We start from the raw sequence: 27,058 nt of genomic DNA on the forward strand, positions 1-27,058 counted from the left end.
AGTGGCAGATGGTTTGCCGAAAGATGGTCCCCGGAACTAGCAGGAGAAGGCCTGGTCCACAGGTTCAATGTCATGTTGTTGTATTTACTTTCCTTTAAAGTGCATGGTACATTACAAGCAGCTCCTTCTGTGTTGTCTCTTCTGTGTTCTGTCTGGTAAAACTGGTTTGTCCACCAGGTGCATGCCGCTCCCCAATCACCCAGGCCTACATATGCTCTCTCTCAATCAATCAATTAGGCCTGGGGAGGCGTGCCCTTGGTGTCCAAACAGTGATTCCAATACATAATAACCCCTCAAACCAATACCCAATAATGCCAAATAATAACTAGAACAATTGTGATAATAATAATAATAACTAGAACTGCATTCTGCCGAGTGCATACTTGCTTGTTGCACAGCAGAGCGCGCAAGTACTTTCGACCGCTACAAACCGCTACAAACTGTCAAATCTCAGTTTCTGCCTCTATGTATATGTCATTTGTAAGCTTGATTAGCAGTACTGTATACTGTGGTTACTTGGTTCCAAAAAGTGACAGCCGTTTTTTTCAACCGTTTTTATGTGTATGCAAATCTGTGCCTGGTTTGCTGGGACCAGATACCACATTACGTCATCGTTGAGAGCTGGGACCAGAGTACATGGTGTGTATATTGTGAGGATTGAAGCCAACAGCGGGAAACAGAACCAGGGTTTGAGCCCAAAATATGGCACCCGTTTATTTAAACAGAGGTTTTGTTAAACAGTCAAGAAACAATAATGTCATAAATCAGTCATCTGGGCAGGGGCAAACATTAACTAAATAATATTCCATAGGAATCAACTGAAATGTTCTCCCTCTCAGGGCTTTCTCATAACCAGGGGGGGGGGGGGGGGGGGGGGGGGGGGCGGATAGGGTCCTTCCCCGGGTCCGCCGTTATATTATAAGTCTGACAGTCTTTAGAAAACCAAGCTTTTCTTGCACGCCTCTTATCCATCCGAGCCCAGCGGCATCCGAGCGTCAGATCCTCGCAGTGTTGCCAACTTAGCGGATTTGTCGTCATATTTAGCTTCTTTCCAGACCCCCCTAGCGACTGAATTAGTGAAAAGCTTCTGGCGAGAAATCTAGCTTTTTTCCCCTGGTGAATTGGGGACAAATCGTGTTGACAGGCGCCAGATATGCGCCAGAGATAAAATCTTTTTTTTTTTTTTCTCAGCCTCAAATCCTTTAAATTGGCAAAAATAAAAGTGGTCGGCGCGTCTGGTCTGGCTCACAGGTCACAGCAGGCTCAGTGGCTTCCTCGGCTCGGTTATGTGCACACTGCACAGACTGTCTACCAGTGCTTCCTCCTTTCTTGCTCTGCCTAGGCGAGTGCGCTCCGGTGCGGTATTTCCGAACGCGCCCCTCGAGCTCGACAGAGCAAGAAAGGAGGAAGCACTGGCAGCTCAGTTTAGTCTGCTAGTAAAAATAAAATACACACTCGGATGCATAAAGTATTAAACTTCTAATTCCTGTATGGATCGGAACAAAATAGCGTTCTAAACATTAGTTGAATTGAGTTATGTTTTTTTTATATTACAATGAGTTTAAACGATGTGTTATCAAATGAAGAGATGATACAAACTAAGTGCACATAAATGACAAATGTTTTTCTGGGCTGGCTACATATTTTCGTTGCTAGGGGCGCCTAAAAGTCGCTAGGGACGCAAAAAAGTCGCTATGGGCGGCGCGCGCTACGCGCGCGCATATCCCACCCCTGGCGACTTTTAGCGACTTTTCGAGGAGCCACTAGCTACTTCCGTCACTGGAGAGTTGGCAACACTGGATCCTCGTAGCCCAGCCTACGAGGTAGGAAACACATAGTCAGTCTAGTGCGATATGACAGTATAATGTTATTTAGGAAAAGTGTACTCGCTTACCGCTAGAACCGCACGCCACCATCACCAGAGAGAGCTGTCACCGAGAGCAGCGAGACGGAGTCCTTATATTTGTTTGTGAGGCTGCGCAGGTGTTGTTCATCTAAAGGATTCTCTCAGGTAATTTGGGACGTACCTGCCTTCGACTACGTTGCCCAGCCCTCGGCGCTTCGCTCCGCCTCGCTCTCTCTCTCTCTCTCCGGGGCGGCGCCGCTGTGGCGCACGGTCCCGCCGCGAGACGCCACATATCCCCCCCCTATGTCTACCGGTGGGCCGGGAGACATCAGACATCTCATCCTCATACATCCTCGACAGGGCGTCTGCGTGGGCCATCAGTTTCCCCGGTCTGTGTTCGACCGTGAAGTTGTAGTCCTGGAGCTCCAGGAACCACCTGGTGACCATCCACTTCAATGGGGCATGGTCTGTTATCAATGTGAACCTCCTCCCCCACAGGTAATAGCGAAGGTAGTGTATGGCCCACTTTATGGCCAGACACTCTTTTTCCACTGTGGCATAATTTCGTTCGTGTTTCAGGAGTTTTCGGCTGATGTAGGTGATGGGGTGCTCCTCTCCCTCTATCACCTGCGCGAGCACAGCGCCAACTCCGGTTCCTGAAGCATCTGTGTGTAAAATGAACGGTTTGTCAAAATCAGGTGATATTAAGACAGGCTCTTGACATAAGGCTTGTTTAAAACTTTGAAAAGCAGCTTCCGTCTCCTCCGTCCATTTCACCTGCTGTGGCTGCTTCTGTGCCGTCAGGTCGTATAGCGATGCCGCCACCATCGAATACCCCTTTATACATTTTTGGTAATAAGACATTAATCCTAAAAAGGATTTTACCTGCTTCTTTGTGACAGGTCTCGGCCAGCCTCGTATTTTCTCTACCTTTTTGGTCTGTGGTTTCACGCATCCGCGCCCGATAGTGAAACCCAGGTAGTCTGTTTCAGTCAGACCAATGCAGCACTTTTTCGCATTGGCGGTCAGGTTGGCATCACGGAGGGCACCCAGCACGGCCTCGATGTGGGTCAGGTGCTGGTCCCAGGTCAAGCTGAAAATGGCGATGTCATCCAGGTATGCCGTGCTATAGGACCGATGCGGCCGGAGGACCCGGTCCATTAAACGCTGAAAGGTGGCCGGTGCACCGTGTACCCCGAACGGCAGGACCTTGTAATGAAATAGACCATCAGGGGTGGCAAAGGCAGTTTTCTGTTTGGCCCGCTCGGTCAAAGGCACCTGCCAGTAACCTTTGGTCAGGTCCAAAGTACTGATGTACCGTGCGGGTCCCAGCCGTTCTATCAGTTCGTCGACTCTGGCCATAGGATACGCATCAAATAGTGAGATTTCATTCAATTTTCTGAAATCGTTGCAAAAGCGTAACGTACCGTCTGGCTTCGGGACTATCACTATGGGGCTGGCCCAGGGACTATGTGATTCCTCGATCACATCGAGGTCCAGCATCTTTTGGACTTCCTCCCGGATGGCTATGCGCCTGGCCTTGGGTATCCGGTAGGGACGCTGTCGGACCACTTTTCCTGGGGGAGTATCTATGTCATGGTTAATCATGTGTGTGCGCCCGGGTAGGTCTGAGAACCGGTCCTTATTGCGCAGTAATAATTATTTTACATCCTGACACTGGTTGGGGGTCAGGTCCTCGCCCACGGGGACGGGTGGGACCGAAGGAGCCACGACCCTGGCCAGCAGCGCTACTGCGGGGAGCGGTACTGGGGGTTGCCATTTTTTCAGAATGTTCACGTGGTACAATTGATGAGATTTACGTTTCCCCGGTTGTCTGACTTTATAGACAACGGGCCCCTTTCTTTCTACTATTTCAAACGGCCCTTGCCACTTGGCCAAGAATTTGCATTCGGACGTGGGGACTAGTACTAGTACCTTTTCACCTGGGTGGAACTCTCGAACGACTGCCCCCCGGTTGTATATGCGGGCTTGGCCTTGTTGGGCTTTCTGCATGTGCTCCCTTACTAGTGGCCAGATTTTCCGGGCTCTCTCCTGTAGATGTTGTATATGGTCCACCACACTCCGCTGTGGGGCCGGCTGGCTCTCCCAGGTCTCCTTCGCCAGGTCCAAGAGGCCTCTGGGGCTGCGGCCGTATACTAGTTCAAAAGGAGAGAAACCGGTAGAGGCCTGTGGGACTTCCCTTATAGAGAATAGCACATATGGGATTAAGCGGTCCCAATCCTTCCCATCTGTCTCTGCCACTTTCTTTAACATTTGTTTCAGTGTTTTATTAAAACGTTCTACTAGGCCGTCCGTCTGTGGGTGATATACGGACGTTCGGATGGACCTCACCTTCAACCATTCGTAGAGTTGTTTTAATAGTTTAGACATGAAGCAGCTTCCCTGATCAGTCAAAATTTCCGTTGCTATGCCAACCCGGCTAAACAACATTATCAGCTTGTGCGCAACAGCCTTGGCAGTGGCTGCACGGAGCGGGATGGCTTCGGGGTAACGTGTAGCGTAGTCTAAAATCACTAAAATGTATTTGTGGCCTCGGGCGGACTTCGGCAGAGGGCCTACGATATCCATTCCCAACCGGGCGAACGGAATGTCAATTATCGGCATTGGAACAAGCGGGTTTCTGTGTGAGGGCCGGGGGGCTGTTTTTTGACACTCAGGGCAGCCCTTGCAAAGTCCTCAACAGCTCGCTTCACCCCGGGCCAATAAAAGCGCATTAATATCCTATCATAGGTTTTCTGGACACCCAGGTGTGCCCCTAACTGGTGGGTATGGGCCAAATACAGTACACGAGACACATATTCTTTGGGAACTAGCAACTGTTCAACCTTATCCCCCCCCTTATCTTTTACCACTCTGTACAACAAGCCATTCGTGACAGAGAAATAAGGGCCAGTATGGTCACTCACCCCGTGCTCTTTTCCGTCTATCATCGCCACCTGCTGTCGGGCCATCTCCAGGTTTGGATCTTTCCACTGTGCAGCAGCATATTCTCCCGTCTTCTCCGGGGGTCCGCCCTCAGGCTGTGGAAATTCGGCGAAGGTGCCGGCCGTGGACTCCTCATAGCCCACCGGTTCTTCCTCTTCGCCGGGCCACCCGCTGCCTTCCTCCTCGTCTCTCACTTCTCTCTGAGGGGGGTCAGAGCCCGAGCTGTCACTCCCTGGGTTTGCTGAGCTGGCCCGGAAGGCGGGGAGCGCTGGGTACGGTTGCCGGGGCCGCCCGACGGAGCAGCGTCGGCGGCGTGATTCTCGGGCTCGATATCATCGATATCATCTTCGGGGCCTAGTTTAGTTAATATGTTTGCTGGGGACCTGCCACTTTCGGCATCTGCACTGATTTTCCTCACAAGTTCTAGTACGGCATTTTGTAAGTCTGCTTGGCTTTGGATTAGTAGGTTTAAAGACTGTGCATGATCCATAATTATAATCAGGCTTGTGTCTCGGTGTTGGCTCAATCAAACTACCCACATTCTCCACCATATGTGAGGATTGAAGCCAACAGCGGGAAACAGAACCAGGGTTTGAGCCCAAAATATGGCACCCGTTTATTTAAACAGAGGTTTTGTTAAACAGTCAAGAAACAATAATGTCATCAGCTGGGCAGGGGCAAACATTAACTAAATAATCTTCCATAGGAATCAACTCAAATGTTCTCCCTCTCAGGGCTTTCTCATAACCGGGGGGGGGAATTAAAAGATTTCAGTGCACTGTGCCTACACATGTGTAGGCACAATGCAAGGAATAAATGCATTCGCCATGTATCCGAAGGAAGTCTGATCCAATCACTTTTAGATTTCTCCAGTTTAATCCTGAGTTTAAGTTTTTTAGTGTTCAAGATCTAATTTGTTTAAGCCTCGAGGAAAATCCGTGTTGAGGTTCTTAATCCACTGTTTTTCATTAAAACGTCTTTGTCCTACTGTCCAGTTAGGATTGTGTTGAAGTCCAGCGCATTTTAGAGCTCCAATGCCGTGCGCCATAAAATGTTGCACCAATCTTGTGGTTGTCTTTTTGGCATTGTTAATATTGTATCTGTGTCGTCCCAGCCTAGTACCTATTGTTTTACCTGTCTCTCCGACATATTGTAAACCACATTTTTCACATGTGATTAAATAAATGCAGTTGCTGGTTCTGGCTGTTATTTGTTGTTTAATCTCCAAGACGCGTTTTGTGGTTCTATTTTTTACTAATTGTTTGGGTTTGAAGTATTCTGGTCCCTGGCGTGCTGGTGTGTTGATTTCTTTTAGCTTGCTGTGTACTAGATAATCTTTAAGGTTTTTATTTTTTCTGTAGGCCGATATCATTTTATAATCTTTTAGAAGATCGTCTGTTCGGTTCTCAAAATTCCTTTTTATTCTGTTGTTGGCTAGTGTGCTCTGTGTTGAATAACTGGTTATCAGGGCCAATTTGGGGCCTGTATCTCGCACTTTTATTTCTAAGAAGGTTTTTTGGGCTTTCCGGAGGAAGGTCCTAGTGTATCCTCTTAGTCTGAGGGCATTAAATAGAGTTTTACAAGCTATTTTGAAATCACTTCTTTGCGTGCAAATCCTATGGAATCTTAGTAGTTGTGATTTGACTATTCCTGTGTAGGAGTGTGTCGGGTGGAATGACGTTTTGTGTAATAGGGCGTGAGTGTCTGTTTCTTTAAAGAATACTTTTAAGTCTAGTTTCCCATTTGTGTTAAAGTTTGGGCCCTTGAAGATTGTTACATCAAGAAAGTCAATCCTTTCTGTGTGTGTCACATATTTTATCGTTATGGATCTATGATGGCTATTTAAAACATCAATAAATTCCTGGAATTCTTCTTGGCTATGTTCCCATATTCCAAATATATCATCTAGAAATCTATAGTAATGTGTCGGTTTAAGTCTGCATTTTTCTAGTGCGGTCTGTTCCCATATGCTCATGTAAATGTTTGCATAAGATGGTGCAAATCTCTTTCCCATGGCCGTGCCTTTGATTTGTAAATAGAATTTGTTGTTAAAGGAAAAATCATTCTGGGTTAGATTTAAGTCTAGTAATTGGAGTATTTCCTCCTCTGGTCGACTTGTGTCTGGGTATTTACTAAAGACTTCCCTGACTGCTTGGAGTCCTGATTCTGTTTCAATGTTTGTGTAGAGGCTGTCTATATCTATTGAAAATAGAAGGGCCTCCTTTCCTACTTTAATAGCTTTAATTTTGTCGACAAAATCGTAAGTGTCTTTTATAAAACTGGGGTGTTTTATCGACAGTGGGTTCAGGAAATATTCAATAAACTCTGCTGTCTGATACGTCTCGCTGCCACAGTCCGACACAATTGGTCTCCCGGGTGGAATTTCATATGGTATTGTCCATGAATCCGGGCTTTTGTGTATTTTTGGTAAAAGATAAAATATCCTAGCCCGTGGGCTATCCTGTCCTATTAAGTATTGGTGTTGTTTGGCGTTTATGTGCCTTTTGTCCTTAAGACTGTTTATGATGGCTATGGCCTTCGTAGCTGTCTGCATGTAAATGGGTTGGTCTAATTGCCTATAATGGTCCTGATTGTTGAGCTGTCTCTCACCTTCTAAAAGGTATTGATGTCTATCCATAATTACTATGCAGGAGCCTTTGTCTGCTGGTTTGATAATGATTTGTTTGTTGTTGATTAGTTCCCTAAGTGCCCTGGTTTGTTCTATTGTGAGATTATCTTTTTCCTTAATGTGTCCTGGTATGCGTGTTACCGTATTCATGTCCTTCTGCATCAGTCGTTTAAGACTGCTTGGGATTAAATTCTCAGACGGTTCCCAGCTTGATTTTGGTCGAAAAGGCAGTATCTCCGTTCCTTGGTCCATTCCAAAGTGTGTAGCTAGTTTCAATCTGCGGTGATACTGAGAAAGGTCTTTCTTTAACCTGTTGGTTTGTTGTTTATAGATATCCAGTGTCGGGACAAAGGAAAGTCCCTTTTCCAGCAGTTCGGTCCCCTGGAGGGGGGGGGGGGGGGGGCGGATAGGGTCCTTCCCCGGGTCCGCCGTTATATTATAAGTCTGACAGTCTTTAGAAAACCAAGCTTTTCTTGCACGCCTCTTATCCATCCGAGCCCAGCGGCATCCGAGCGTCAGATCCTCGTAGCCCAGCCTACGAGGTAGGAAACACATAGTCAGTCTAGTGCGATATGACAGTATAATGTTATTTAGGAAAAGTGTACTCGCTTACCGCTAGAACCGCACGCCACCATCACCGGAGAGAGCTGTCACCGAGAGCAGCGAGACGGAGTCCTTATATTTGTTTGTGAGGCTGCGCAGGTGTTGTTCATCTAAAGGATTCGCTCAGGTAATTTGGGACGTACCTGCCTTCGACTACGTTGCCCAGCCCTCGGCGCTTCGCTCCGCCTCGCTCGCTCTCTCTCTCTCCGGGGCGGCGCCGCTGTGGCGCACGGTCCCGCCGCGAGACGCCACAATATGTATGACTAGCTCTCAGTGATGACGTAAGAGAAATGGTCATCTGTGTAATCTGGTCCCAGCAGACCAGGCACAGATTTACAAATTACAAATCACATTACAACTACATACAGAGTATATAGTTGTAATTTGATTAGCAGTATACTGTGGTTACTTGGTTCCAAAAAGTGACAGCCGTTTTTTTCAACCGTTTTTATGTGTATGCAAATCTGTGCCTGATTTGCTGGGACCAGATTACACATTACGTCATCGTTGAGAGCTGGGACCAGAGTACATGGTGTGTATATGTATGACTAGCTCTCAGTGATGACGTAAGAGAAATGGTCATCTGTGTAATCTGGTCCCAGCAGAACAGGCACAGATTTACAAATTACAAATCACATTACAACTACATACAGAGTATGTAGTTGTAATTTGATTAGCAGTATACTGTGGTTACTTGGTTCCAAAAAGTGACAGCCGTTTTTTTCAACCGTTTTTATGTGTATGCAAATCTGTGCCTGGTTTGCTGGGACCAGATACCACATTACGTCATTTCCTTTTTTGAGCTGTACTTCTGTGTGTATAGCCTCAAGCGTCATGGGAGGTTTAGCATGTATGTACGCCAATCAAGATCAAGGATAGCAATTTCATCACTATGACATCACAACAGAGACAATATATATTAGTATTCATAAATAGCACAGCTCACTTCACACTAGGTGTGATATTTCAACTAACAAAGAATCAGCTGCTGGATGAGGGTGAGGAGCCCAACAATGAATACAGGCGCTTCGTTGTAGCAAATGAGGAGGCAACCAGGCTGTGTGTGCCCATTCTGGATAAATCCAGAACCACCCTGCAGTCCAGGCACCCGGAGGTCGTGGTGGCACGAGGAAGGGTGGAGGAAGCACGGCTTGGCTTTGCGCGAGAGCCAACTGCGGAGAGACGTGGGCGACTGAATGAAGCCAAACAGCTTCTATTCAGAACCTACGATAACATCAAAGGGGAGGAACTCATGGAGAGGGTGCATAGAGTCCAGGAAGCGCAAGGTGAGAGGCAGTACGGTGAGGCCTGGAAGGTCATTAACGAAATGACTGGACGGAAGAGGACCAAGGAGGGACAGGTGGAGGGGCTCAGCCCTGAGGAAAGGGTGAACACCTGGTTCAACCATTTCCAAAGGCTGCTGGGAACAACAGTTGAGGGAGAGGAGGAAGACATACCACTATTACTCCAGAACCTCGACATCAATGATGGCCCCTTCACGGTCAGTGAGTTAGCCAGGGCGAAAGCCACACTGAGAGTGGGCAAAAGTGCTGGGCCGGACGGCATACCTCCAGAAGTGGTAAAGAACTGCGGGTTTGACAACGTCATCCTACAGTTTTGTAACCTCGCCTTGCTAAACGGCAAGCAGCCTGACATTTGGTCTCTGTCCAACATCATCCCTGTGCCTAAGGCCGGGGACCTCTCGAAGCCAGACAACTACCGAGGCATCAGCCTGACATGCATCACCGCAAAGGTCTACAACCGTATGATCCTGAACCGGATAAGGCATGCCATCGACCCTCATCTGAGGGAGAACCAAAACGGTTTTCGAGAAGGGAGAACTACCGTGGCCCAGATCTTGGCCCTAAGGAGAATCATTGAGGAGGTCAAAAGGAACAACCTGACTGCCGTGTTGTGTTTCATCGACTTCAAAAAAGCATTTGACTCGATACACAGAGGAACGATGATGAAGATCCTTAAGGCCTACGGTGTCCCTCCCAACTTACTCCGGGCAATAGAAACCATGTACGCAGGAACAAGGGCCAAGGTATTGACTCCAGATGGCAACAGTGAGGAGTTTAACATCGTGGCTGGAGTACTGCAAGGAGACACCCTAGCCCCCTTCCTCTTCGTCATAGTCCTGGACTACGCGTTGAGGAAGGCCATCAATGGACGAGAGCAGGACCTTGGCCTCACCATAACACCAAGGAGGTCGAGGCGACACCCAACACTAGTCCTGACAGACTTGGACTACGCGGACGACATCAGCCTGCTCTCTGACCACGTGGAACAAGCGCAGGAGCTCCTGACCAGAGTGGAGTCAGAATGTGCCAAGGTTGGCCTCCGGCTGAATGCCAAGAAAACTCAAGTTATCACTTATAACATCCCATCAGAGCATCCACCTCTAACAACAACAGAAGGCACTGCTTTGAAGGAAGTCAATGACTTCAAGTACCTGGGATCATGGGTCAACTCCACCGAACAAGACCTGAAAGTGAGGAAGGCCCTTGCATGGAGGGCCCTAAACGGCATGGCCAGTGTATGGAACTCCAACCTCCCCCGTCAAACCAAACTAAGCTTCTTCTACGCAACGGTAGAGTCCGTTCTCCTATATGGCAGTGAATGCTGGACCTTGAAGCCAACCCTGCAGAAGTCTCTCGATGGGTGCTACACCAGAATGTTGCGGGCAGTACTCAACATCAATAAGAGCACACATGTTACAAACACAACTCTGTATGATGGAATGCCAAGGGTGACCCAGAAAATAGCAGCCAGGAGAATGAGACTAGCAGGACACTGCCAAAGACACCAAGAGCTGCCAGCCAGTAAACTAGTGCTGTGGGAACCAACGCACGGGCACCGGTCACGAGGACGTCCAACGCTAACATACGTGGATGTACTCAAGAACGACGCAGGAGCGCAAAGTACCAACGAACTGGTCAGATGTATGGAGAACCGGGATGACTGGAAACGACGATGGAGGGCTCGTCTGAGGACGACCTAGAGAGAGTGCACATCTGTTTATTTTATAATAAATAAAAAAATACTTGTGTTGTTGTGTTACACTTTTATTTTGTGGGGGTACAAGTGTTTTCAAGAAAAAAAAGGTTCTGGGAATTTTGAGCATAAGGGTAATAAAGTCACCACAGTTGCTATAATTTAGGGTTGATTTTTTTTTTTTTTTGTGGAATGACTATAAAGATTGATGAAAAGAATGAGACATTGGCTGGTGTCATAACCCATGGCAAAGTTGATTACTATTGAAGTAAAGATGAAATGATTGGGGGAAATGCAAAAAACGGGTGCAATTTTTGTACCAAAAATGGCTATAAATCATTTGGAAAGGCTTTGTGAGTGTATTTCTGGACTTGGTGTTGTTCACATATGTGTTCTGTGTATCTGGGAATCATTTATTGACAGCCTACACAACCTACTGAGCACCTTACACTGGGCGAAAAGAGCAAGAATCCCTAATTTCCGGTTTTAGGATTCTTCTAGAATACGAACATTTCTGATGCATATCCTGAGTTTGTTGATATGCGGCATATTATGTAAAATTTGAACTCATTATACACCCTGGAACAATATATTGTACTAAGATATGAGCGTAATTTAATTTTTGTCATGTATGTGTTCCGAAAATGACCTGAGGGCGAAAATAGCAAGAATCCCTAATTTCCGGTTTTAAGATTCTTCTAGAATACGAACATTTCTGATGCATATCCTGAGTTTGTTGAAAGCTTGTAGATCGGCACTGTAAGTTTCACCATGTCTATAGCCTTCCGGGATTACAGATCAGAGTTTGAGAACTCTTGCTACAGGTGTCGCACGACAATGGTGGACATATCGGAGCGTAGATCTCGAACAGCTGAACATGCCCATGTCAATTACTTGGCTGACGGACCTATTGTCACGGGTTGCTCCTATAGGCTCGATACTTAACAACAAACTAGGAGCTACCCTGACCTAAAAGACGTGGATGAACGTGCGATGTGTGCGTGTGAGCGTGCATATGTCAACCTAAAACAAAAACGGCACCGGCCCCCGCATCACCAACACCCCGGTCCACTCACCTGTTGTCCACGGCCAGCTCTGGCGTTGGCCCACAGCCGAAGCGAGGTGCTGGATCGGTAGGTGTTCAGGTGCGGGGATAACAACCCGCGTCGTTACTATTTTAATAGCTTCCGTTGGTTTTCTTCTTTTTTTGTTCCCCGTAGGGTATTTTCTAGTTTTATGGATTAGTCGTGGCACAGCGCCGACACAGGATGACAACAAGGGACGGTCAGTAAAAACGTTCCAACTACGCGAAGCTCCACTATACTCCCAACCCACTGTAACACTATAGACCTACGCAGGACAGCGCTATCCCTCCGTGGCCTATCGTCTAGTCCAGTGCAGCTGGCCGGTGGCCTTCGTATGTGTCGGCCGGTACCACTGAGTCGCGTCCTCCTAACTGTTGCCTCACGCCCTAGACACCGTGCTGTCCAAACATTTCCTCCGTCTCCAGTCCCGTTGTGATGACGTCTATTTTATGACGTCCTACTTCCAGTGGCCGGCCTCCAATGTTGTGACGTAGAGGCGGTGCCAACATAATAAAACAAATAAACAAACCATGTGTGCATGAGGTGGAATGATATGACTGATGTATATATATATATGAAACCCTCTGCTGCCCCAGAGCACAATATCCTAACATCTCCCCCCATAAAAAAAGAAAATTCTACTTTTCTTTATCCTGCACGTCTACTCTACCTCTTCTTATTCTCTTCAACTCCCCTAGCACTTTTTCAGCCCGCTGCCCTAGACAGTGTGTCAGCAATGACATTATCCTTCCCTGCTACATGCTGTATGCGCAGATTGTATTGCTGCAGGACCAGACCCCATCTAAAGAGCCTCTGGTTCTTGGTCTTAAACTTCTCAATGAAAACCAGAGGGTTGTGGTCAGTATACACTACAACCTCCCCACAACCATTGGTCACATAGATCTCAAAATGCTGCAACCCCAACACCAATGCCAACCCTTCCTTTTCTATAGTTGAATAGAACTTTTGTTGTCGGTTCAGTTTTTTCGAATAGTAAGCGACCGGTATATCCATACCATCACAGTCCTCCTGCATGAGCACCCCTCCGATTCCCACATCACATGCATCTACCGCCAGTTTAAATGGTTTCCCAAAATCAGGTGCCGCTAACACAGGCTGACAGGTTAAGATGGCCTTTACCTGCTCGAATGCTATCTGACACTTCTCGTTCCAAATAAATTTCACAGTTTTCTTCAAGAGATTCGTGAGGGGTTCTGTAGTTGCCGCAAAATTAGGAACAAACTTCCTATAGAAACCGCACATTCCCAACACTCTCATGAGCTGCTTTTTTGTCTGAGGTACAGGCAGATCATTAATGGCGTGTACCTTAGCGGTACGTGGGCGGACCTGACCACGACCTACCACGTGCCCTAAATACGTCACCTGAGCCTTGCCAATCTCGCTTTTTGCTAAGTTAATGACTAGGTTGGCTTCTGTCAACCGGGCAAAGAACTCTCTTATCTGAGCTACATGTTCGTCCCACGTATCATGGTACAAAACCACATCGTCAATATAGGTTACACAGTTCCTCAGCCCTCTGGTGACCTGGCTCATCAGACGCTGAAAGCAGGCCGGAGCATTTCTCAACCCAAACGGCAGGACCCGAAATTGATACAGTCCATCGGGAGTCACAAATGCTGAGATCTCTCTGGCCCGTTCTGTCAACGGCACCTGCCAATATCCTTTCAACAAGTCAAACTTAGATACGTATGTAGCTGAGCCAATTCTATCAATGCAGTCCTCAATTCTGGGAAGCGGAAATGAGTCTGCCTTAGACACTGCATTTACCTTGCGAAAATCCACACACATCCTAATACTCCCATCCGGTTTTGGCACGAGTACCACCGGCGAGCTCCAATCACTACTGCTAGGTTCAATAATATCATGCTCTAGCATGTATTTTATTTCTTCCCTAACTGCAGCCATCTTCGTAGGATTTAACCTATAGGGATGCTGCTTGACAGGCAAGGCATCCCCTATTTCTATATCATGTTTAACCCCCGAGGTCAACCCAGGAGTGTCAGTAAACACCTCCGGAAACTGCTGGATCAGAGCATACACGTCCTCCCCCTGACTTGGTTGTAGATGCTCCACCAACGGACCCCACTTATCCATCACCTCACTGTTTAGCAACCGGATTCCCACTGGCTCCAAACTCTCTGCCCCACCTTCCTCCTCTGGGTCACTCTTTCCTATGGTAATAGCCGCCACTGGCTTCTCCTCCCGACCATGATACCGCTTCACCATATTTATGTGACACAACCTTTTCTTCTTACGTCTATCCGGAGTGTTAATGACATAATTCACCTCGCTGATCTTCTCACCAATTACATAGGGTCCACTAAACCGCGCCTGCAGGGGATCTCCCCTAATAGGCAACAGTACCAACACCCTGTCCCCCACCTTAAAACTGCGCCTCTGAGCTGTCTGGTCATATGTAGCCTTCATTTTTTCTTGGGCACCCCTCAAATGCTCTCCCGCAATCCCACAGGCTGCCCTCAGCCTGGACTTAAACTCTGAAACATAATCCAAGATGTTCACCTCGGCCTCCTGCCCAAGAAACTTCTCTTTTACCAACTTCAACGGTCCCCTTACCTCATGACCAAACACCAATTCAAACGGACTAAAGCCTGTTGACTCGTTTACCGCATCCCTTGCTGCAAATAGCAAAAAAGGGATACCTCTGTCCCAGTCACCTGGGTCTTCCACACAATAGGTCCTAATCATAGTTTTCAAGGTCTGATGGTGCCTCTCCAGGGCTCCCTGAGACTCCGGGTGGTAGATCGATGACTTCAGCTGTTTTATACCTAACTGGTGCATTACCTCCTGAAACACTCCTGACATGAAGTTCGAACCCTGATCCGATTGGACCTCCCGTGCAATGCCATACTGGGTAAAGAACTTTAATAGTGCATCCAACACTGTTCTTGCCTTAATATTCCTCAGGGGGATTCCCTCAGGATATCTCGTTGCCACATCCATGATTGTGAGCAGATACTGATGCCCCCTTTTCGTTTTTGGCAGGGGCCCTACACAGTCTATCAACACTCTAGTAAAAGGCTCCTCAAAGGCCGGAATCGGAATGAGTGGTGCCTTGGGAATAACCTGGTTTGGTTTCCCCCCCATCTGACAAGCGTGACACGTTTTACAAAACCAGACTATGTCCTTATGCATCTTTGGCCAATAGAAATGTTGTTGCACCTTGGCTTGGGTTTTCCTAATTCCTAAATGTCCCGCTGTCGGAACCTCGTGAGCCAATTTAAGGATGTCCTCTCGATAACCCGGTGGGAGCACCACCTGATACACTACCTTCCAGTCCTGATTAGCTGGACACTCCCTAGCCCTCCATTTTCTCATGAGTACACCATTGTTCACATAAAATCCCCCCGCTTCATTCTCCATTTCTTCCTGTGACATCGCACCCTCAGACAGTTTCTTAGTGTCTGGGTCCTCCTGCTGGGCCTTCACTAAATCCCTATGTGTAAAGGTCTTAATGGAGCCTTCCACATTTGCAAAAAACACCTTTGCCACACTACGCTGAGCCTCTCCTGCTTCCTCTTCTCCCTCACTTTCTGTTGTCTGTTTCGCCTGTGCTCGTGTCACAAGACAAGCGGGAAATATTCCTGGGAATCTATCCTGTAACTCCTCAGTCTCCCTCGACACCGCTGGTGTTGTAGTGATTGTAGGGTTGGCAAAAACCTTGTCCCCAGCCAGGTCGTTACCCAATATAAAATCTACTCCCGGCACTGGCAAACTGGCAACCATTCCCACAGACACCAGCCCACTCACCACTTTTGATTTTAACATCACTTGGTGGATAGGTACAGATGTATATTCCCCTCCCACCCCTTTAATCAGCGCATATGTCTTGAGAAACGTTCCGTCATTCTCTCCAACATTTTCTATTAACAGCGACTGACTGGCTCCTGTGTCTCGCAACACTACTATGGAGCTCTCCTTTCCATCAACTATGACTGACCCTTCTGAAATGAACTCCTTGTACATTTCCATAGTCCTCTCCAACTCAGAATTCCTCGAAACTGGTCTCGCTCCCCCTTCTCTTGCCACATCATTTTGCAATTTGTAACATTCAGCCTTTATATGTCCTCTTTTCCTACAATAATGACATGTTGGTCCAGCCGGCATACCCGAAGGTGCTCCTGGCCTGTCTCCCCTCCCCCTCCCCCCTCCCCTGGAACCTGAAAATCCCCCTTCATCCTGTACCTCTTGATAGAATGTCTTTGCCCCAGCAAAATTTGTCCTATGCGACAATTCATATTCATCTGCCAATATTGCAGCTTTATGCAAATTGTCTACTTTGTGATCCTCCAAATGTGTTTTAATCTCTGCGGGCATACTATTTTTAAATTCCTCGGTTAGGATGAGCTGCCTCAGTTTATCATACTCTTGATTCACATTTTGGGCTCGACACCACCTATCAAATGCCATCTCCTTTTGTCTGGCAAATTCTAAATGTGACTCCCCCCTTTCCTCTGCAAACCCCGAAATTTCTGGCGATATGATTCAGGGACTAATTCATAAGCACCCAAAACAATCCTTTTCACCGTCTGATAATCAGCTGATTTTCCCTCATCTAGAGCTGCATACACCTCTTGAGCTCTTCCTGTCAATGCACTTTGTGCCAACAGCGCCCAACATTCTGGGGGCCACTTTAAGCTACTTGCCACTTTCTCAAATGACAAGAAGAATACATCCACTTCTTGTTCATTAAACTTGGGCACGAGACATATATTACGCCCCACCTCAAATACTCTCTCATTTCGTCCAGCAGCGTGCTCCAATTTCTTGATTTCCAATTCGACCCTCAGTTTTTCTCTCTCTAAAGCAATACGAGCAAGCTCACGCTCCGTCTCTTCTCTTTCTTTGATTTTTAATTGTTCCAGCGCCACTTTTTGTAATTCTACTGCTGACAATTGTTGTCGAGTGGCATTATCAAGTGGCTCTCCCCCCACTCGTTGCACCAATATCTCCACCATTTCCCCCTTCTTCATCTCCGTTGCTAACGTCACTGCTAAATAATCAGCCACTAGCCGCAACTCCTCTTTCTTCAGGTTATACCACTCACTGAGTTTGCGCATTTTTCCCAAAAACGTCTCTGGTGTAAATTCTGCCATGTTTTCCTTTAAACTGTTACTACTTAACACTTAAACTATTTTCCAAACAACTAGATATAAAGGTTCAGTATAGACGAGCCCCCATTCTGTCACGGGTTGCTCCTATAGGCTCGATACTTAACAACAAACTAGGAGCTACCCTGACCTAAAAGACGTGGATGAACGTGTGTGCGTGTGAGCGTGCATATGTCAACCTAAAACAAAAACGGCACCGGCCCCCGCATCACCAACACCCCGGTCCACTCACCTGTTGTCCACGGCCAGCTCTGGCGTTGGCCCACAGCCGAAGCGAGGTGCTGGATCGGTAGGTGTTCAGGTGCGGGGATAACAACCCGCGTCGTTACTATTTTAATAGCTTCCGTTGGTTTTCTTCTTTTTTTGTTCCCCGTAGGGTATTTTCTAGTTTTATGGATTAGTCGTGGCACAGCGCCGACACAGGATGACAACAAGGGACGGTCAGTAAAAACGTTCCAACTACGCGAAGCTCCACTATACTCCCAACCCACTGTAACACTATAGACCTACGCAGGACAGCGCTATCCCTCCGTGGCCTATCGTCTAGTCCAGTGCAGCTGGCCGGTGGCCTTCGTATGTGTCGGTCGGTACAATTTACAATTTACAATTTAGGCATTTAGCAGACGCTCTTAATCCAGAGCGACTTACATTAAGCAGGAACAAAAAAGCATGGGTATACATCACATAAAAACATTTATCATGAAACATGCGTAAGCTAAGAAAGTAACAGTGGAATATCTATAATGAAACTATACATATAAGCTATACATCTATACTACTATGCTATACATATGTACTATGACGTGCTATGACAATAGCACATACAATGCACTTATGCTGTCTACATAACATGCTATAAGACTGTATCAAATGCTATCTAAGTCTACAGAATTGCTATCTAAGGGGGTGGGGTAAGTGCTATGGGCCATGATGGAGTCTGAAAAGGTACCACTGAGTCGCGTCCTCCTAACTGTTGCCTCACGCCCTAGACACCGTGCTGTCCAAACATTTCCTCCGTCTCCAGTCCCGTTGTGATGACGTCTATTTTATGACGTCCTACTTCCAGTGGCCGGCCTCCAATGTTGTGACGTAGAGGCGGTGCCAACATAATAAAACAAATAAACAAACCATGTGTGCATGAGGTGGAATGATATGACTGATGTATATATATATATGAAACCCTCTGCTGCCCCAGAGCACAATATCCTAACACTATCGTTCTCGAGCTATCGCGCGTTGAAAACTAACCAATTAACTAGCCAATTAAGAGAACCGTATGTCCGTGTGCCAGGAAACGCATATCAGATTGTTCGTCCTGACAAGCTATATAACATACTAAAAGATGGGCCCGTAATATCGAACGTTTTTTTACTTAGAAGCCTTAAAGAGGTTAGACAAATAACGAAACTTTTTCTTTCAACGGGACCAATTCCATTGAATCCAGCGTGAAAAAGTGAGTCAGAAGAAGTGGTGTTTGAAAAATAAATAAATTATTTGAGCTTTTGGGGCTGAAAAAACGTGTCTCTTTTGATTTGGTGCCAAGTTAGGAGTCCCCTAGAGCTACGAGACCTCTTTCATTGGATTCGGCATGCTTAAAACATTCAGAAATAGCCTTGTTTGGAAAGAAAAATATTTATTTTAAATATTTTATTGATTTTTAGAAGCGAAGGCCCAAACACACACACACACACACGCACGCACACAATTCTCTCTGTCTCTCTAATTAATTAGGAAAATCTGCTGCAGGCAAACGTTGAACAAAATAACACATTCTTCTACATTCTCTAATTGTGTAAATATTTTGTTTAAATGCAATGTTAATTTATAATTGTACTCCTGAGAGTGTAACATGAAAGAGTTAAAGTATGGCCTAAATGTATATCCAGCTGTATCCACAGTTTAATATTCAAACTTGTCATTATCATGGTTAATGTATATGTTTTCAAAAACTATATGTTCCAAGTGCGGTTACCAGGTTTGATATATAAAAAATAATCTCACACAATAGGCCTATATGTGTTTAAAATACTTTGAAATGGCAGGTGGTTTGGCAACCCAACACCCAGAGTGCATTGCAAGTCCAGCTTGAACCTTAACATAATGTGATTGGCTGTGCATGGTCATACTATGTTTGACTGTGTGACGTTGGGGGCAGTGATTGGCTCCTGAGTCAACAGGCACACATCTTGAACCGCCATTTTCTCAATGCGCTAAAAACCCCGCTCATCCATTGCCAACAAGCTGTCAAGCCACGCCTGGCGCCTGCTGCAGCCAGCAGCCTGCAATGGAACATCGATACGGGTAAGTTATTAATTGTTTTAGAACCATATAGACCTTACTCATTAAATTGTTTCAGTTGTTGGTGTTACTTTGTGCATGTGTACATTTGTAGATTTAGCTATAGTAAAGGCTCCCACCGAGGCGCCGAGTCCTGCCTGAACAACCAGCCTCCTCCTCCTCCTCCTCCTCCCGTTTGGCATGCTAGCGATGTTTTTGTAGCTGCAGGCTGTATTAAACATCACGGACGTTAATGACTATTATGCCGACATATAGATACATAGACCTTACTCATTAAATAGTTTCAGTTGTTGTGTATGTTGTGTACATTAAAGTAAAGGCTCCCGAGTCCCGCCTGAACAACCAGCCTCCTCCTCCCGTTAGCTTGGCATGCTAGCGATGTTGTTTTTGTAGCATCAGTCTGCAGGCTGTATTAAACATCACGGACGTTAATGACGATTATGCCAACTTTACATGTCGATGGAATTATGTCCATGGTCGTCGTCCTGTTTCAGTAAAGGTATTAGTAATATTATTTAAAGTCACGCCACCAGGCTACTGTGGAAAGCACTTTTGTGGTTGCCCACTAATCTTTTAATCTCTAATTTAATTTTCTCGTGGGAATATTTCCTCTAATGTCACCATATATTTCAGTAAAGGTGATATAATTTAATGTTGTGCTACCAGGCTTCTATTTATTTATTAATGTTTAGAGTGTCTTGTTTAGAGCCCTGTTCTGATACTGTGGTTTTGTGTTTAAAAAAAAGAAAAGGATTGCAGCCTTTCTTAATTTTTAATCTCATCTCTTTTCAGCTTGGAAACAAACAAGAGCTGAAAAAGAAGTCAGTGTGGTATGTAAGTTGACATGGTCAGACAATGGCTTGGCGGTGCAAACTTTGTACTGACAATTTTGAGAAAAGAGCTCAGCTGCTGGAACACTACACCGCTTGCATCATAGCAATGTCTCCTCAGTCAGTCGGTTGCCCTGTCTCTACAATGACTGTGTGTGCACATTTCCGTCAATAAATGCTTTGAAAATTCACTTATCCAGGCAACATACCCAGAATGCTGTTCAAAGTTACAATGAGTCATTTGTCTGTCCAGTGTGTACATTCAGACAACCTTTTAATGACAACTCTCTTTGGTCATTTAAGGACACATTTAAGACGCCATGAGACGGTGGTTTGTCCATTCAAAAATTGTAACTACAGCACAAATGCTTATTCCTCCAATGCCCACAAAAGTAGGGATCATGCAAATTGTGAAGTCTCTGAGTCAGAGACCAAATGCTTTAGTTGTACAGAGTGTGGCAAAGGCTTTGCTCAAATGGGTCATCTGAAAAGTCACATGATACAGGGGAAAATCCCTTTAGTTGTACATTTTGTACCAAAAACTTTAAAATTTTAATTTTCTCGTGGGAATATTTCCTCTAATGTCACCATATGTTTCAGTAAAGGTGATATAATTTAATGTTGTGCTACGAGGCTTCTATTTATTTATTAATGTTTAGAGTGTCTTGTTTAGAGCCCTGTTCTGATACTGTGGTTTTGTGTTTAAAAAGAATAAAAAAGGATTGCAGCCTGTATTAATTTTTAATCTCATCTCTTTTCAGTTTGGAAACAAACAAGAGCTGAAAAATAAGTCAGTGTGGTATGTACTATTGACATGGTCAGACAATGGCTTGGCGGTGCAAAGAAATCATCAATGATGGCCCAGCTGTGACTGAGATCCTGGAACGCTGGCCTGCCCTCAAACTGCAGTCACAGGTAATACATTTGTTTCTACATTACACCTATTTATTGATCTATTTTTTTATTTTTTTTACAGCAACAGTGACTCAGGAGGCGATAGTATCTGTCTTGAAATACAAAGGTTGATGGTTTGATCCCCAGCTCTTCCTGGCAAGGAGGAGCAAGACTTTTTCTTTTGAGATTTTTCCCTTTCAGAAAGGACACACTGTACACACACTATGTCTATACAGTATACTGTGACTTAAAGTGATTGTATTGTTTTTCAGATCTGTGCAGAGTTCCACAGAATCTCGAACGTCAACCTGAGGAACCGCTTTTATGCCGAGTTGGACCGTCATGCCCCTCGTCTTCAGAGCCTGCTCAGGAAGAAAGCTGCACGGACAGGGAAAGTTGCTGAAGTCCTCACTCAGCTCTTCACGACTTATGACCTCCAGGTAAGTTGTTTAAACGGATAGTTCTGTTTTTAGTACTAGCCTGGCATGCCAGGTATTTTCACCATGTGCGTGCCACTGTAAACAATGATTTATAATACAGAAATGTCGATTACTCAATCTACAGTATATTACTGTTAGTATAACAGTATGTCCAATATTATCCATGTATTATGGCATTAAGCATGTACCGATATCTATGCCCTCTCCATGAAGCATGATTAGACACCACTGTATTAATGTCCCTACAGGCCGCTGTCCGGGACACCTACCGAGAGCTGGGGGCGGACTGGCAGGTCCAGCCAACTGACTTGTACGTTTTCTTTTTACCTCTGAAATGTGAAATAACAAAACCTATAGCCAATGGCAATTTGTATTTAAATTATATTTCTGTATGAGCGTTATCTTAAAAGTGTCATTATCCACAGCTTCAGGAAGGATCACAATGAACGCATCACCAAGGCGGTCATCCAGGCGATCAAGGATACAGAGCCCGACTGGGGCACCCACTTGATCAGGAGTAAGTCTAACATCACATTTATTTGGGGACTCATGCTGCATTCACATGGGATCAGGCAGACGGCAAGTTTGACAAGTCATTTTAGTGGACGGTAGCAGAACGGTAAACGGAACAGGACGGCACGGCAGCCAGAACTGGCCACGGTAACGGCAGACTGCATCAATGTTAAAATATTTTGCTGTCTACCGCTTGCTTGATCCTGTGTGACTGCAGCATCATTAAAGTGCTAATTCTAACAATTTGGTCACCTGGCTTACCATGTGATCCTAGTTTACTGAGGCACTACACTGTCTCTGCATTCTATGTATGTTTACCTTGCTTACTGTAAATCACTCTTGATAAAGTGTCAGCTGCTAAATGCCTAAATTGTAGATTAGTGTTGATTTGACACGTACAGTTAAAGCTAACAGGTGGCACACTGACCATCAAATATTGCAAAATGTAATATTGGTTTGTTTTTTTGTTAAATAGGTTAGTTTTCTATTCAAATAGTAATCATGTCTGTATGCGTTTGCTAAATAATAGGGGTCTCCCTGTCTCTTCTTGCTCTCAATAAACAGAAAATGTTCGTCAGAGTAACCACATTTAGTTTGACAGTTTACATTTTGGCTGCTACTTTCTATCAGCATCCTTTTGAGATGCCTTAATATAATACATTTAGAGATCATAATGCATTTTTGTTGTCATTTGTCATTCACTAGAAGCCTGTAACAGGGCCTTTGAAAACCTCAAGACTCAAAACAAGGTGGAGTTGGCCGGGACACAGGAGGAAATCAAGCGGAGGAAACTTCTGACCAGCCGACGGGATCGGGTGAGTTATTGACTTGCTCTGCTGCAGGACGCAATTCAATTCAAAGTACAATACAATAAAAACAGTTGAAAATGAGGAAAGAATATACAGATGGAGGGGTACAGCATTTTCTAAACAGCCATGTTGCATTGTTATATACAGTACATAAAGCTTTTTTCTTTAAACAAATAGAAGCAATTCTTTGCAGTCACTTTGGGACAAATGGCAGCATTCTTTTCTCAGGACTATTTAAATAGTATACAGGGAAAAAAAATCTGATTTAAGCTCTGTTTAAAGGTAGCAGCAATGGCAGCTGGTCCAGCGGTCTACTTGGTAAATTACGTTTCTGAACGTCTCATCCTCCATATTTCCGCGTGCTGCTGAAAATAGCCGATCTACAAGCTCACAACTTGTTGCGGAGGTGACACGTTGTGAGCTTGCAGATCATCCATTTGTAGCCTACAACTTGTGCATCCTCGTTCCTGTCACTCCCCGCAGCAGACATGTTAACTCTCCTTTCTTTCAACGTTTCTCTCTGCGCGGCAGGAGGCTACGGTAGCCTGTGGGTCATGAGTGCGAGAGATTTACGTAAATACCCTAGTTAAAGTGAAAAACGATTTGTTGATTTTCATTTTTTGACATGGGGGGAAAAAAGAAAAAAAAAACGTGCAGCCCTAGTGGCAATTTGAACTATTTTGGGCATAATGGAGTACCCCATGCAGTATTTAACCCATTTTAGGCGGGAACCCATTTTGGTGTTAACATCATTAGGCCGTATTGTGAGGTCCCTTTTCGTTCAGGTCCGTTCCCACGGAAGGGGGACTACACAATTTTTTCTTCATAAAATAGATTAATAGGTAGAATAGGTAGGAAAAAAAATTCTACTCGTCCCATCCAGCTGTATTTTCATAATCTCCCGTCAAACACGGGACTATTTTTTACCAGGCGTAATAATATGTGCAAGGGGAGTGGTGTGGTTTTGATCACGTGAACCAATCGCGTAACAGCTTTATTCTCTTCCCTATAATAATAAGCAGCCAAGAAAGAGGGGAGAAATAAACCAAAACAGCGGGGGAAAGTGCGTAAACGGGAATCAAAGGACTCTAACGAGGACGCTGTGTTTCACGCCACGTGTTACCGTCACTTTATTTGTAAAAGACGATTGTGTTTGGCGGCCGAGAAAACGCTGCACACAGACGGTGACAGACGTGCAGGGGGAAGAAGGAGAACTATCGCTGCATCTAACTTCGGTCTCGGGCAACCTGTCCGTCCCTTCTGCTGGCCATGTCCTTCCAGCCATCTGCATCATTTGTGGACAAATATATTACTGAAGCTTTCACAAGCAGAAACAGTGTCTGTCAGGTAAGCGACCTCTCTCTCTCTCTCTCTCTCTCTCTCACACACACACACACACACACACACACACACAACATGCATGCCAGTTTTGGACTGAAATATTATTTTGTCATATGACGATAACTGTGCTACGGGTAAGGAAGTTTGTAGATAGAAAGGCGATGTGATGTAGTTATAATTATTATATTATATTACTTATCATTGATTAAAAATAAGTGTTTATCTACAGAACAGAGACTGAAACACTGCTGATTGAATTACTACTTTATTAGCTAACCCTAACCCAGGAATGCATGGAGGGGGCAGGTCACTGTTATTTACAGCCCCCCACCCAACATTTTAATCGTAAATGTGTGATACTATATATACTCTGTATTTTGGCTGTCTTTAGATACAATGTTGACAGCAGACACCTTTGCACATGTTAAGTATTTTTTTTGTCTGTGTGTGTGTTTTCAGAAATGAACAACCGTTTGCTGCCAGCTACAACATTCTGCGAACGAGTCATCCGTCAAAGGATTATCGATAAACAAGAAATCCTGAAAATGGACCAACTAAGGAAGATGTTTGCCACACAGTACAATGAAACCTACACAGTAAATTGTGCCAAGAGCTTATGTTTCATACATATAATGTTGGAGCCAAAAAGCTTTTTGTTTATTTTGTTTTGTTTATTTAAAGGTAGAGTAAGTGATTTCACTCAAAAAACCTTAGGTTTCGTTTTTGGCTGTGGGACCTTACCCTTCGTCCAATCAGGATAGAGAGTCAAAACGAAACCTAAGGTTTTTTGACCCCCAGGGGTTAACTGGGGACAGGGAGGAACTCCTTATATGGTCAGCACACTCTATAGTTGAGAGGATTATCACAACAAAACAAAAAAATAAGTGATATTTGAATTAAGTGAAATCACTTATTCTACCTTTAAACTACTTAATGATGAAATTAATGTGTCCTTCATTACGATGACGTCATGGCTGTCAGTCAGAATGGTGGGTGGTTGTCATAGAAACACTCATTACCTGTCAGTGTGATGGCACTCAGGTGCAGGAAGACGACACAGTTTTCGACCGTGCGTGGTCGACAGGTTCAGTTGTTTGTTAGTTTAAAGTTTATACAGTTTATTTATATTTTAATACTACTGCATGAAAGAAAGTGGATATCAATAAATGGATTAACATATCTGAAAGTAACAAAACCCTCTGGACATTCAATTAATAATTGCACGTGTCAAACTCAGTACAACCCAGTTGCCCTGCTGTTTAGCCAGTTGTACAGGCTTCACATAGAAAATGTCTCAACCTACTGTGTAATGAAAGGTAGAAAAGAAAATCAGGGCACCTTGGACCAACATGGCAGAAAATCTATCAAAATGTTACCATGCCCCCTAAATTGAAATAATGCAAAAAATGGACAAGACTAAAAACTAAAGTAGTAGAGGTCAGAATTATTACAACAAATGGTATGAAACATTTAATTATTTATTTACAAGTGGGTCACAGCAAAGCCAAGGAAATTTAAAATACAAAATAACATACAAATGCATCACAATAAAACTTTCTGAAAATTGTTGAACAAAACAAGTAGTAGGTAACATGTTGGGTTACTCATCCCTATCACTTTCATCAGAGTCATCATCCCATGTACCTCTTTCTTGTGTTTCCTTTGACACATTTTCACAGTCCTGGCAGTGACATAAATCAGTGCAAAACAGTTTTGCAGACATACATGAACATCTTTCAGTCTCACATTTGCTTTTTTTGCAATTACAGTGGACTACCTGCAACACACTATCCGGTGCAGGATTTCTAGTCATCCAGTTTACTGTTAACTCCCCATCCTCCATGCCCCAGCCATTGCCAATTGGTGAAGGAGCACACATCCTACTAGTCAGAGAACGTCTCATCACTGCTGCTTGGTAGTTTGCCCTTTTGCAATGTTGGTGCAGAGCATCACTTGTTGGGGGAATGGACAGTTCTGGCAAAGCTGATGATGCCCTGCAGAATGATTTGTACCTTGCATCGTTCACGTCTTTGGCAGATGATTGGCCATACAGGTGGCACACATATTTGCTCAGTGTGTTGAAAGTTGCCTGGTCAAGGGTAAAACTGCTGCCAAGATTTGTGAACCCAGTCAGGTATTCTTCTTTCTGGCAAGCAAGAGAAAATGTCTTCCCTTTGCCCTTGCCATGAAAGGCACTGGTTGAGTCGCAACCTGTGAAGGTATGGATGCCAATGAGTGCAGAACAAACACTGGTGCCAAGAGCTGCTGACACCTTAGCCACATCAATCATCCTCGTTCTGTTGCCTACTCCTGTCAAGAAATACAAGCTACACTGTAAATCTCTCTGCAGACTTACAGCTATCACTGCCACGTCAGTATCAGGGCTTTTGATGATTACAGTTTGGTGTTCTTGTGCAGCATGCTGTGCATGTACAAATACCCTAGTGTCACATTCCTCATGGTCACATCACATGTCAGTTCTTGACAGTTCAACAGCAGTGACAGTTTGTGAACCCTCTTTTACGGAAACACAGTGACACAGTTCTCCATGTGCTATGTACAAGCTGATGTCTCTGCCCCAAACTGTGAGGTCAGCATCTCGCCATGCAACATAGAGGAATTCTGCCAGTTCTTCTTTGTTTGTTCCATCTGATAGAAACTTTTTCCATTGCGTTGG

This window comes from Protomyctophum bolini (assembly GCF_963924005.1).
Source record: "Protomyctophum bolini genome assembly, chromosome: 18".
NCBI classification, from domain to species: Eukaryota; Metazoa; Chordata; class Actinopteri; order Myctophiformes; family Myctophidae; genus Protomyctophum; species Protomyctophum bolini.